Source organism: Megascapheus bottae, chromosome 35 (genome assembly GCF_031878675.1).
Source record: "Megascapheus bottae isolate mThoBot1 chromosome 35, mThoBot2.hap1, whole genome shotgun sequence".
In the NCBI taxonomy this organism is placed as follows: domain Eukaryota; kingdom Metazoa; phylum Chordata; class Mammalia; order Rodentia; family Geomyidae; genus Megascapheus; species Megascapheus bottae.
In genome coordinates, this window is record NC_143543.1 from 3709255 (window position 1) to 3721792 (window position 12538).

The 12538-nt window shown below is 50.2% G+C and overlaps 3 pseudogenes; all 3 read right to left on the reverse strand.

The window, feature by feature from the left end:
- Positions 1-1757: 1757 nt before the first annotated feature.
- On the reverse strand, positions 1758-3233 carry LOC150042513 (PRAME family member 12 pseudogene; annotated as a pseudogene).
- A 3038-nt stretch (positions 3234-6271) lies between these two features.
- On the reverse strand, positions 6272-7747 carry LOC150042514 (PRAME family member 7 pseudogene; annotated as a pseudogene).
- A 3042-nt stretch (positions 7748-10789) lies between these two features.
- LOC150042515 (PRAME family member 12 pseudogene) lies at positions 10790-12265 on the reverse strand (annotated as a pseudogene).
- Positions 12266-12538: the final 273 nt, after the last annotated feature.

The window sequence follows — 12538 nt, forward strand, 5'->3', positions numbered from 1 at the left end:
AAGAAGAGTTTGTTTTCTCACCTAGTTTTGTTTACAAACTCACCACATGGTTCAACCATGATAGGGCCCACTGATATCACGCCATCCCTAGAATTCCAGGAACCTCATAGCCCATTTGAAGAAAGACAACCTCAAACTTCTGCCCCAAATGACCTTGTCTGTCTGTCTGTCTGTCTGTCTGTCTGTCTGTCTGTCTGCCTGTCAAACATGTGAAACCTTTTAAATTACTTGCTTTTGAAGGTGTTATACACATAGTTTTCCAGTTTCATGACTCACATGCAATGAAATTGACCCCACAAATTAAGGGCAGTGCCTCAGGCAATCACCTAGATGCCCTTCTCTCTCCAAGGCCACGAAAATGCCTGGGCAGTTCTAAATGCAAAGCCAATCAGATGGGGGAAGAAGTCAAGGTTTGGAAGAGCACATTCAAAAAGAATTCTTAGAGCGTGGGATGTTGGCTACTTGGAACAGTGCTTGCCGTCCCTGCACCAAGACTTCATTTGCTTTCTCAGTAGCACATACAGAGAAAAAGGCTGGAAGTGCTATTGTGTCTCAAGTGGTAGAGTTGTGGAATTGTGAAGGCCCAAAGACAGCAGTCAGGCAATGAGTTCAAGGCCAAGGACTGGGAGAACAAAGAAACACACAAAGAAAACCAAACAAACCCAAACAACACAATTCAAGGCCATCCTGTTACTAGGTGGAACTTGAGCCATCACTTAGAGAGCCCTGGACTTCCCTGCCCAGTGCAGGATTTTGAGTGTGAGGTTTTGGGTGCTCGTGAAGGAATATTTCTTCTAGTACTGCAAAAGAACTGTGATTTGAATGCAGAAGGTGCATGGTTTCAGAGCTCAAGCATGGCACCTTCAGCCACTCAGATTTTCACCACTAAGTATATGGGGGAAAGTGGAAAGCATTCTTTGCTTTCTGCAGTCTATGTTGAGTTTTCCATGACATTAAACACCCACCCCCACAAAGATTTGCTATGTGCCTGTTTGAAAATGATCATGGGTTTAATGGTCTTTCCCTCATGACTCTATCTGTCTCTCTCTCTCTCTGTCCCTCTCACTGTATCTCTGTCTCCCTGAGTCTGTCTGTCTGTGTGTCTGTCTTTCTCTCCGTGTGTGTGTGTGTGTGTGTGTGTGTGTGTGTGTGTGTGTGTGTGTTGGTTCCTGCCAGTATAGGATCATTTGCACCGTCCTTGAATCTTCATGCTCAAGGACAACTGTCTCCTACTGAGCTACAGATTTATTTGTGTCATCTGTGGACGTTTACCATGGATGAGACTCTAAGAGTCTTTACTGCAAAGGATGGCTTGGATGGTGATCTGACAGCTGAGATCTGAGAATATCCGAGTAGCAGGGTTTCTGGGCATGAACAAGACTGGCCCTCTTCAGTGATGAGAAATGACAGCTTTCCACACAATTTTTCCTTTTTCTATTTTTTATTTAGGGGTTGAAACAGTAAAATGATGTTTACACAGGGATTGTCCATGCGTGGGAGGTTTTCCTCCAGTCAGGTAGGAACAGTTCTTCCCAGGCTGAATTGTCCCTATGCTGATGGACAGTGCACAGGACTCATCGACCACCAAACACACTCTTGGGCTTCCAAAGCCATCATTGAAGTGAAAATTTCAAGAGCAGAGGCTCATTCCCTTTCAACAACACTGTACAGTAGCACTGGTGTTCACGGAAGCATTGACTTCTGACCTTACTTTCGTTGCTGGAGTTCCCCAGACTGTTGCTAAGTGGATTGTGCTGCTACAGAGGCAGAGGTGAAAGGACAGGAAGAGCCTCCTGTGTGAGCACCCAGGAGCCATCAGGTGCCAGGCTGTAGAATTGGCCCCTGTCTGTGCGATGGTCAAAACGGGTACAGACCTGGACCTTGTGGTTTGGCCCCATTTCTCTGAACATCTGTGACAAGCCAGTGCGCACCTGGGCAAATCTCCAAGAGTCAGCGTGGATGTGTCGGTGCCACCAGTCTAGAACGCTGTAGCTCTCCAGCGGGGCAGGATAGATCCCTCGAGTCAAGTGGCTGAGCCGGGCAGTGTGGTTCAGCAGGTTGTGCAGGCTGGCCACGGAGAGGCGGTTTCCATAGAAACTGAAGAAGCCGAGCAGAGAGCAACGGCTCAGGGTAGGCAGGAGAGCCGAGAGCTGGGAGTCAGTGATGTCACAGTCCTCCAGGGCCAGGGTCTCCAAGGTGTGGGTGCCATTCTCCAGGAGGGCTTGCAGGGGCTCAGGACTGAAGTGGAGCATCAACAAACTCCTCAAGCGCAGGTGCTTGAGTTGGCTAGTACAAGAACACAGGGATAAAAACCTTAGGTTGTCTTCTGTGAGCAGACACGAACTCAAAGAGAAGGTCTTGAGTGGCTTCAGGCTTCTGAGGATGGCAGGCATGTTTTCAGAAGAGAAGAGCACGTCATGCAGATAAAGCTCCTGGAGATGGTGCAGCTGCCCCAGATGTGCCGCGAATTTGCAGGAATCCTTGGGGCTGCGCGTGTAGCAGCTGGCACTCATCCTGGACAAGCTGAGGAGCTGTAGGTTCTTCATGTAGCCCAGGTAAGGAGCCAAAGTTTTCACGGTTCCTCCACGCGAGAACTTACTCAAGCCCAGTTCCTGGATGGAGTCGAGCCTCAGCAGAAGCAGAGCTTTCTGAATTGTGGAGGCGGAGCCAGTCAGTATCTGCAGCTTCCTTGAGCACAGCTGGACACGTTGTTTCCTCTTCCTGGCCCACTGGACCAGGTAGTCTTGCCATTCATTCTGGAAACGGTCGATGGTCAGGTCCATGAATATCCACAAGGGCTGCTCTCCACTGCTCTGTGAACGGCCGCTGCCTGTCGGCCTGGCATTCAGAAGCCCTGGGTGAGAGATGCGGGCCATGGAGTGGTAGCCCCGTGTCCAGATGTTGGGGTACACCTTCCGTAGTTCCACAACTTGCAATTGCCAGTGACTGGGGCGCTCCTTCGTGGCAAGTAGCATTTCCAGGCCGTCCAAGACAGCTTTCATGGTTCCCAGGTCTGGTGGCCTTGTCAGGTCACCCAAGGGGAGGCAGGGGAATGGCCAGCACTTCACCATGGCCTTCACTACCTCTGTGTGTCCCTGGGCATAGGCCTCCATGAAGAACTCGGGGAAGGAAAGCCTCGGCAAATCCTCCAGGGCAGAGATGGCCAGGGACTGGTTGCTCAGTAGACTTTGCATGGCTACAAGTTGCAGGGAGCACGGGGCCGTGGTGCTCATCCTGATGGCTGAGCTGTGGAGCCGCTGTGCAGGGCTGTCTGAATCAAAGCCCGCTCGGGAATGGACTGAAGGCTCCAGGACTCAGCTTCTGTTCTAGAGCGCACTTTGCTATCTTCCTAAGCCAACCCCTCCACTCCATTGCATATCCACCAATCAGAGAGGAGCAATGGGTGGCATTTCTGAGCCATTACACCCTGGTGGGATAGCCACTCCCAGTGAATTCCAACTATTCTCTTCTCCAAAGCTGATCGGGGATTAAAGGTGTGTCCCAAACATTCCACCTTCTCTTTGGAATGTCAATCACGTTGCAACACATCCATTTCCCACTGGGACACCTGCATCACTCCAGACATTCCCATGGATGTTTCCTTTTTCTAAGCATGCAAAGGATCAGCAGAGTTGTTTCAGCCAAACTTTAGAGCATCCCAATGACTTCATGTATCCCTGTCTTCCAGCCTTTGTTTTCTGTGCTGGTCCTTGAACTTTCAGTCGGATCTGGAAAGTGTACCTTCGCTCTGGATAGCCAAGGTTACTGCTTTCCCTCTTGAGGCACAACAGTATCTCTGACTTTTTCCGAGGAGTTTATTCGAGATGAGAGTCTATTAGTGGAAGACAAATGCTGGTTCCTACACAACCTAATCAGTAGAGGAAGAAGTGAATGGGCACAGCCTCTAGAAATGTGGATAGCCTGGTACGATTTCCCAAACACTTCTCAGTCCACACTCTCACTGGGAATTGACTTTACTCTTTACTTAGGTGACATAGATTCAGTAGGAGTGTCAAAGATCCAGATGTAGCCCCCTGATGTCGGCCATACCCTCATGTTTGCATCCAGTAAGAGACACCAGCGATAGACTCCAAATTTCCACGATGCCAAGGTGGCTCAACAGCTGCATTTGGAATCATGGAAAATCACCCAGTCCTCCTGGAGTTGGTCACCCACCCACCCATCAGGTAATGGGGGTGCTCAAATTCTTCCATACTGAGCTGGGTATCTACAAAGCCCGGCTCCCTGTGAGTTCAGTCCCTGGGAACTGGTCTGGACCGACTCCAGTTTCAATGGAGATGGACACACCCTGTGAGCCTGACCCGCCCTGTCTCCTCAGGCCTGCAGTAGCTCCGGGGCCATTAAGCCACACCCCCATCTCACTCTTCCTCACCTGTCTGTACCCCTGGCCCTTTTCTGGTCACACTTGTGACCCCAAGAAACTCTCCCTTGCAGATTAATTGACTTTCACCCAGTGGCTTCTCTGTTCTCTCACCATACACTCTACCAAGAAGAGTTTGTTTTCTCACCTAGTTTTGTTTACAAACTCACCACATGGTTCAACCATGATAGGGCCCACTGATATCACGCCATCCCTAGAATTCCAGGAACCTCATAGCCCATTTGAAGAAAGACAACCTCAAACTTCTGCCCCAAATGACCTTGTCTGTCTGTCTGTCTGTCTGTCTGTCTGTCTGTCTGTCTGTCTGCCTGTCAAACATGTGAAACCTTTTAAATTACTTGCTTTTGAAGGTGTTATACACATAGTTTTCCAGTTTCATGACTCACATGCAATGAAATTGACCCCACAAATTAAGGGCAGTGCCTCAGGCAATCACCTAGATGCCCTTCTCTCTCCAAGGCCACGAAAATGCCTGGGCAGTTCTAAATGCAAAGCCAATCAGATGGGGGAAGAAGTCAAGGTTTGGAAGAGCACATTCAAAAAGAATTCTTAGAGCGTGGGATGTTGGCTACTTGGAACAGTGCTTGCCGTCCCTGCACCAAGACTTCATTTGCTTTCTCAGTAGCACATACAGAGAAAAAGGCTGGAAGTGCTATTGTGTCTCAAGTGGTAGAGTTGTGGAATTGTGAAGGCCCAAAGACAGCAGTCAGGCAATGAGTTCAAGGCCAAGGACTGGGAGAACAAAGAAACACACAAAGAAAACCAAACAAACCCAAACAACACAATTCAAGGCCATCTTGTTACTAGGTGGAACTTGAGCCATCACTTAGAGAGCCCTGGACTTCCCTGCCCAGTGCAGGATTTTGAGTGTGAGGTTTTGGGTGCTCGTGAAGGAATATTTCTTCTAGTACTGCAAAAGAACTGTGATTTGAATGCAGAAGGTGCATGGTTTCAGAGCTCAAGCATGGCACCTTCAGCCACTCAGATTTTCACCACTAAGTATATGGGGGAAAGTGGAAAGCATTCTTTGCTTTCTGCAGTCTATGTTGAGTTTTCCATGACATTAAACACCCACCCCCACAAAGATTTGCTATGTGCCTGTTTGAAAATGATCATGGGTTTAATGGTCTTTCCCTCATGACTCTGTCTCTCTCTCTCTCTCTCTGTCCCTCTCACTGTATCTCTGTCTCCCTGAGTCTGTCTGTCTGTGTGTCTGTCTTTCTCTCCGTGTGTGTGTGTGTGTGTGTGTGTGTGTGTGTGTGTGTGTGTGTGTGTTGGTTGCTGCCAGTATAGGATCATTTGCACCGTCCTTGAATCTTCATGCTCAAGGACAACTGTCTCCTACTGAGCTACAGATTTATTTGTGTCATCTGTGGACGTTTACCATGGATGAGACTCTAAGAGTCTTTACTGCAAAGGATGGCTTGGATGGTGATCTGACAGCTGAGATCTGAGAATATCCGAGTAGCAGGGTTTCCGGGCATGAACAAGACTGGCCCTCTTCAGTGATGAGAAATGACAGCTTTCCACACAATTTTTCCTTTTTCTATTTTTTATTTAGGGGTTGAAACAGTAAAATGATGTTTACACAGGGAGTGTCCATGCGTGGGAGGTTTTCCTCCAGTCAGGTAGGAACAGTTCTTCCCAGGCTGAATTGTCCCTATGCTGATGGACAGTGCACAGGACTCATCGACCACCAAACACACTCTTGGGCTTCCAAAGCCATCATTGAAGTGAAAATTTCAAGAGCAGAGGCTCATTCCCTTTCAACAACACTGTACAGTAGCACTGCTGTTCACGGAAGCATTGACTTCTGACCTTACTTTCGTTGCTGGAGTTCCCCAGACTGTTGCTAAGTGGATTGTGCTGCTACAGAGGCAGAGGTGAAAGGACAGGAAGAGCCTCCTGTGTGAGCACCCAGGAGCCATCAGGTGCCAGGCTGTAGAATTGGCCCCTGTCTGTGCGATGGTCAAAACGGGTACAGATCTGGACCTTGTGGTTTGGCCCCATTTCTCTGAACATCTGTGACAAGCCAGTGCGCACCTGGGCAAATCTCCAAGAGTCAGCGTGGATGTGTCGGTGCCACCAGTCTAGAACGCTGTAGCTCTCCAGCGGGGCAGGATAGATCCCTCGAGTCAAGTGGCTGAGCCGGGCAGTGTGGTTCAGCAGGTTGTGCAGGCTGGCCACGGAGAGGCGGTTTCCATAGAAACTGAAGAAGCCGAGCAGAGAGCAACGGCTCAGGGTAGGCAGGAGAGCTGAGAGCTCGGAGTCAGTGATGTCACAGTCCTCCAGGGCCAGGGTCTCCAAGGTGTGGGTGCCATTCTCCAGGAGGGCTTGCAGGGGCTCAGGACTGAAGTGGAGCATCAACAAACTCCTCAAGCGCAGGTGCTTGAGTTGGCTAGTACAAGAACACAGGGATAAAAACCTTAGGTTGTCTTCTGTGAGCAGACACGAACTCAAAGAGAAGGTCTTGAGTGGCTTCAGGCTTCTGAGGATGGCAGGCATGTTTTCAGAAGAGAAGAGCACGTCATGCAGATGAAGCTCCTGGAGATGGTGCAGCTGCCCCAGATGTGCCGCGAATTTGCAGGAATCCTTGGGGCTGCACGTGTAGCAGCTGGCACTCATCCTGGACAAGCTGAGGAGCTGTAGGTTCTTCATGTAGCCCAGGTAAGGAGCCAAAGTTTTCACGGTTCCTCCACGCGAGAACTTACTCAAGCCCAGTTCCTGGATGGAGTCGAGCCTCAGCAGAAGCAGAGCTTTCTGAATTGTGGAGGCGGAGCCAGTCAGTATCTGCAGCTTCCTTGAGCACAGCTGGACACGTTGTTTCCTCTTCCTGGCCCACTGGACCAGGTAGTCTTGCCATTCATTCTGGAAACGGTCGATGGTCAGGTCCATGAATATCCACAAGGGCTGCTCTCCACTGCTCTGTGAACGGCCGCTGCCTGTCGGCCTGGCATTCAGAAGCCCTGGGTGAGAGATGCGGGCCATGGAGTGGTAGCCCCGTGTCCAGATGTTGGGGTACACCTTCCGTAGTTCCACAACTTGCAATTGCCAGTGACTGGGGCGCTCCTTCGTGGCAAGTAGCATTTCCAGGCCGTCCAAGACAGCTTTCATGGTTCCCAGGTCTGGTGGCCTTGTCAGGTCACCCAAGGGGAGGCAGGGGAATGGCCAGCACTTCACCATGGCCTTCACTACCTCTGTGTGTCCCTGGGCATAGGCCTCCATGAAGAACTCGGGGAAGGAAAGCCTCGGCAAATCCTCCAGGGCAGAGATGGCCAGGGACTGGTTGCTCAGTAGACTTTGCATGGCTACAAGTTGCAGGGAGCACGGGGCCGTGGTGCTCATCCTGATGGCTGAGCTGTGGAGCCGCTGTGCAGGGCTGTCTGAATCAAAGCCCGCTCGGGAATGGACTGAAGGCTCCAGGACTCAGCTTCTGTTCTAGAGCGCACTTTGCTATCTTCCTAAGCCAACCCCTCCACTCCATTGCATATCCACCAATCAGAGAGGAGCAATGGGTGGCATTTCTGAGCCATTACACCCTGGTGGGATAGCCACTCCCAGTGAATTCCAACTATTCTCTTCTCCAAAGCTGATCGGGGATTAAAGGTGTGTCCCAAACATTCCACCTTCTCTTTGGAATGTCAATCACGTTGCAACACATCCATTTCCCACTGGGACACCTGCATCACTCCAGACATTCCCATGGATGTTTCCTTTTTCTAAGCATGCAAAGGATCAGCAGAGTTGTTTCAGCCAAACTTTAGAGCATCCCAATGACTTCATGTATCCCTGTCTTCCAGCCTTTGTTTTCTGTGCTGGTCCTTGAACTTTCAGTCGGATCTGGAAAGTGTACCTTCGCTCTGGATAGCCAAGGTTACTGCTTTCCCTCTTGAGGCACAACAGTATCTCCCACTTTTTCCGAGGAGTTTATTCGAGATGAGAGTCTATTAGTGGAAGACAAATGCTGGTTCCTACACAACCTAATCAGTAGAGGAAGAAGTGAATGGGCACAGCCTCTAGAAATGTGGATAGCCTGGTACGATTTCCCAAACACTTCTCAGTCCACACTCTCACTGGGAATTGACTTTACTCTTTACTTAGGTGACATAGATTCAGTAGGAGTGTCAAAGATCCAGATGTAGCCCCCTGATGTCAGCCATACCCTCATGTTTGCATCCAGTAAGAGACACCAGCGATAGACTCCAAATTTCCACGATGCCAAGGTGGCTCAACAGCTGCATTTGGAATCATGGAAAATCACCCAGTCCTCCTGGAGTTGGTCACCCACCCACCCATCAGGTAATGGGGGTGCTCAAATTCTTCCATACTGAGCTGGGTATCTACAAAGCCCGGCTCCCTGTGAGTTCAGTCCCTGGGAACTGGTCTGGACCGACTCCAGTTTCAATGGAGATGGACACACCCTGTGAGCCTGACCCGCCCTGTCTCCTCAGGCCTGCAGTAGCTCCGGGGCCATTAAGCCACCCCCCCATCTCACTCTTCCTCACCTGTCTGTACCCCTGGCCCTTTTCTGGTCACACTTGTGACCCCAAGAAACTCTCCCTTGCAGATTAATTGACTTTCACCCAGTGGCTTCTCTGTTCTCTCACCATACACTCTACCAAGAAGAGTTTGTTTTCTCACCTAGTTTTGTTTACAAACTCACCACATGGTTCAACCATGATAGGGCCCACTGATATCACGCCATCCCTAGAATTCCAGGAACCTCATAGCCCATTTGAAGAAAGACAACCTCAAACTTCTGCCCCAAATGACCTTGTCTGTCTGTCTGTCTGTCTGTCTGTCTGTCTGTCTGCCTGTCAAACATGTGAAACCTTTTAAATTACTTGCTTTTGAAGGTGTTATACACATAGTTTTCCAGTTTCATGACTCACATGCAATGAAATTGACCCCACAAATTAAGGGCAGTGCCTCAGGCAATCACCTAGATGCCCTTCTCTCTCCAAGGCCACGAAAATGCCTGGGCAGTTCTAAATGCAAAGCCAATCAGATGGGGGAAGAAGTCAAGGTTTGGAAGAGCACATTCAAAAAGAATTCTTAGAGCGTGGGATGTTGGCTACTTGGAACAGTGCTTGCCGTCCCTGCACCAAGACTTCATTTGCTTTCTCAGTAGCACATACAGAGAAAAAGGCTGGAAGTGCTATTGTGTCTCAAGTGGTAGAGTTGTGGAATTGTGAAGGCCCAAAGACAGCAGTCAGGCAATGAGTTCAAGGCCAAGGACTGGGAGAACAAAGAAACACACAAAGAAAACCAAACAAACCCAAACAACACAATTCAAGGCCATCCTGTTACTAGGTGGAACTTGAGCCATCACTTAGAGAGCCCTGGACTTCCCTGCCCAGTGCAGGATTTTGAGTGTGAGGTTTTGGGTGCTCGTGAAGGAATATTTCTTCTAGTACTGCAAAAGAACTGTGATTTGAATGCAGAAGGTGCATGGTTTCAGAGCTCAAGCATGGCACCTTCAGCCACTCAGATTTTCACCACTAAGTATATGGGGGAAAGTGGAAAGCATTCTTTGCTTTCTGCAGTCTATGTTGAGTTTTCCATGACATTAAACACCCACCCCCACAAAGATTTGCTATGTGCCTGTTTGAAAATGATCATGGGTTTAATGGTCTTTCCCTCATGACTCTATCTGTCTCTCTCTCTCTCTGTCCCTCTCACTGTATCTCTGTCTCCCTGAGTCTGTCTGTCTGTCTGTCTGTCTGTCTGTCTGTCTGTCTGTCTGTCTTTCTCTCCGTGTGTGTGTGTGTGTGTGTGTGTGTGTGTGTGTGTTGGTTCCTGCCAGTATAGGATCATTTGCACCGTCCTTGAATCTTCATGCTCAAGGACAACTGTCTCCTACTGAGCTACAGATTTATTTGTGTCATCTGTGGACGTTTACCATGGATGAGACTCTAAGAGTCTTTACTGCAAAGGATGGCTTGGATGGTGATCTGACAGCTGAGATCTGAGAATATCCGAGTAGCAGGGATTCCGGGCATGAACAAGACTGGCCCTCTTCAGTGATGAGAAATGACAGCTTTCCACACAATTTTTCCTTTTTCTATTTTTTATTTAGGGGTTGAAACAGTAAAATGATGTTTACACAGGGATTGTCCATGCGTGGGAGGTTTTCCTCCAGTCAGGTAGGAACAGTTCTTCCCAGGCTGAATTGTCCCTATGCTGATGGACAGTGCACAGGACTCATCGACCACCAAACACACTCTTGGGCTTCCAAAGCCATCATTGAAGTGAAAATTTCAAGAGCAGAGGCTCATTCCCTTTCAACAACACTGTACAGTAGCACTGCTGTTCACGGAAGCATTGACTTCTGACCTTACTTTCGTTGCTGGAGTTCCCCAGACTGTTGCTAAGTGGATTGTGCTGCTACAGAGGCAGAGGTGAAAGGACAGGAAGAGCCTCCTGTGTGAGCACCCAGGAGCCATCAGGTGCCAGGCTGTAGAATTGGCCCCTGTCTGTGCGATGGTCAAAACGGGTACAGATCTGGACCTTGTGGTTTGGCCCCATTTCTCTGAACATCTGTGACAAGCCAGTGCGCACCTGGGCAAATCTCCAAGAGTCAGCGTGGATGTGTCGGTGCCACCAGTCTAGAACGCTGTAGCTCTCCAGCGGGGCAGGATAGATCCCTCGAGTCAAGTGGCTGAGCTGGGCAGTGTGGTTCAGCAGGTTGTGCAGGCTGGCCACGGAGAGGCGGTTTCCATAGAAACTGAAGAAGCCGAGCAGAGAGCAACGGCTCAGGGTAGGCAGGAGAGCCGAGAGCTGGGAGTCAGTGATGTCACAGTCCTCCAGGGCCAGGGTCTCCAAGGTGTGGGTGCCATTCTCCAGGAGGGCTTGCAGGGGCTCAGGACTGAAGTGGAGCATCAACAAACTCCTCAAGCGCAGGTGCTTGAGTTGGCTAGTACAAGAACACAGGGATAAAAACCTTAGGTTGTCTTCTGTGAGCAGACACGAACTCAAAGAGAAGGTCTTGAGTGGCTTCAGGCTTCTGAGGATGGCAGGCATGTTTTCAGAAGAGAAGAGCACGTCATGCAGATGAAGCTCCTGGAGATGGTGCAGCTGCCCCAGATGTGCCGCGAATTTGCAGGAATCCTTGGGGCTGCGCGTGTAGCAGCTGGCACTCATCCTGGACAAGCTGAGGAGCTGTAGGTTCTTCATGTAGCCCAGGTAAGGAGCCAAAGTTTTCACGGTTCCTCCACGCGAGAACTTACTCAAGCCCAGTTCCTGGATGGAGTCGAGCCTCAGCAGAAGCAGAGCTTTCTGAATTGTGGAGGCGGAGCCAGTCAGTATCTGCAGCTTCCTTGAGCACAGCTGGACACGTTGTTTCCTCTTCCTGGCCCACTGGACCAGGTAGTCTTGCCATTCATTCTGGAAACGGTCGATGGTCAGGTCCATGAATATCCACAAGGGCTGCTCTCCACTGCTCTGTGAACGGCCGCTGCCTGTCGGCCTGGCATTCAGAAGCCCTGGGTGAGAGATGCGGGCCATGGAGTGGTAGCCCCGTGTCCAGATGTTGGGGTACACCTTCCGTAGTTCCACAACTTGCAATTGCCAGTGACTGGGGCGCTCCTTCGTGGCAAGTAGCATTTCCAGGCCGTCCAAGACAGCTTTCATGGTTCCCAGGTCTGGTGGCCTTGTCAGGTCACCCAAGGGGAGGCATGGGAATGGCCAGCACTTCACCATGGCCTTCACTACCTCTGTGTGTCCCTGGGCATAGGCCTCCATGAAGAACTCGGGGAAGGAAAGCCTCGGCAAATCCTCCAGGGCAGAGATGGCCAGGGACTGGTTGCTCAGTAGACTTTGCATGGCTACAAGTTGCAGGGAGCACGGGGCCGTGGTGCTCATCCTGATGGCTGAGCTGTGGAGCCGCTGTGCAGGGCTGTCTGAATCAAAGCCCGCTCGGGAATGGACTGAAGGCTCCAGGACTCAGCTTCTGTTCTAGAGCGCACTTTGCTATCTTCCTAAGCCAACCCCTCCACTCCATTGCATATCCACCAATCAGAGAGGAGCAATGGGTGGCATTTCTGAGCCATTACACCCTGGTGGGATAGCCACTCCCAGTGAATTCCAACTATTCTCTTCTCCAAAGCTGATCGGGGATTAAAGGTGTGTCCCAAA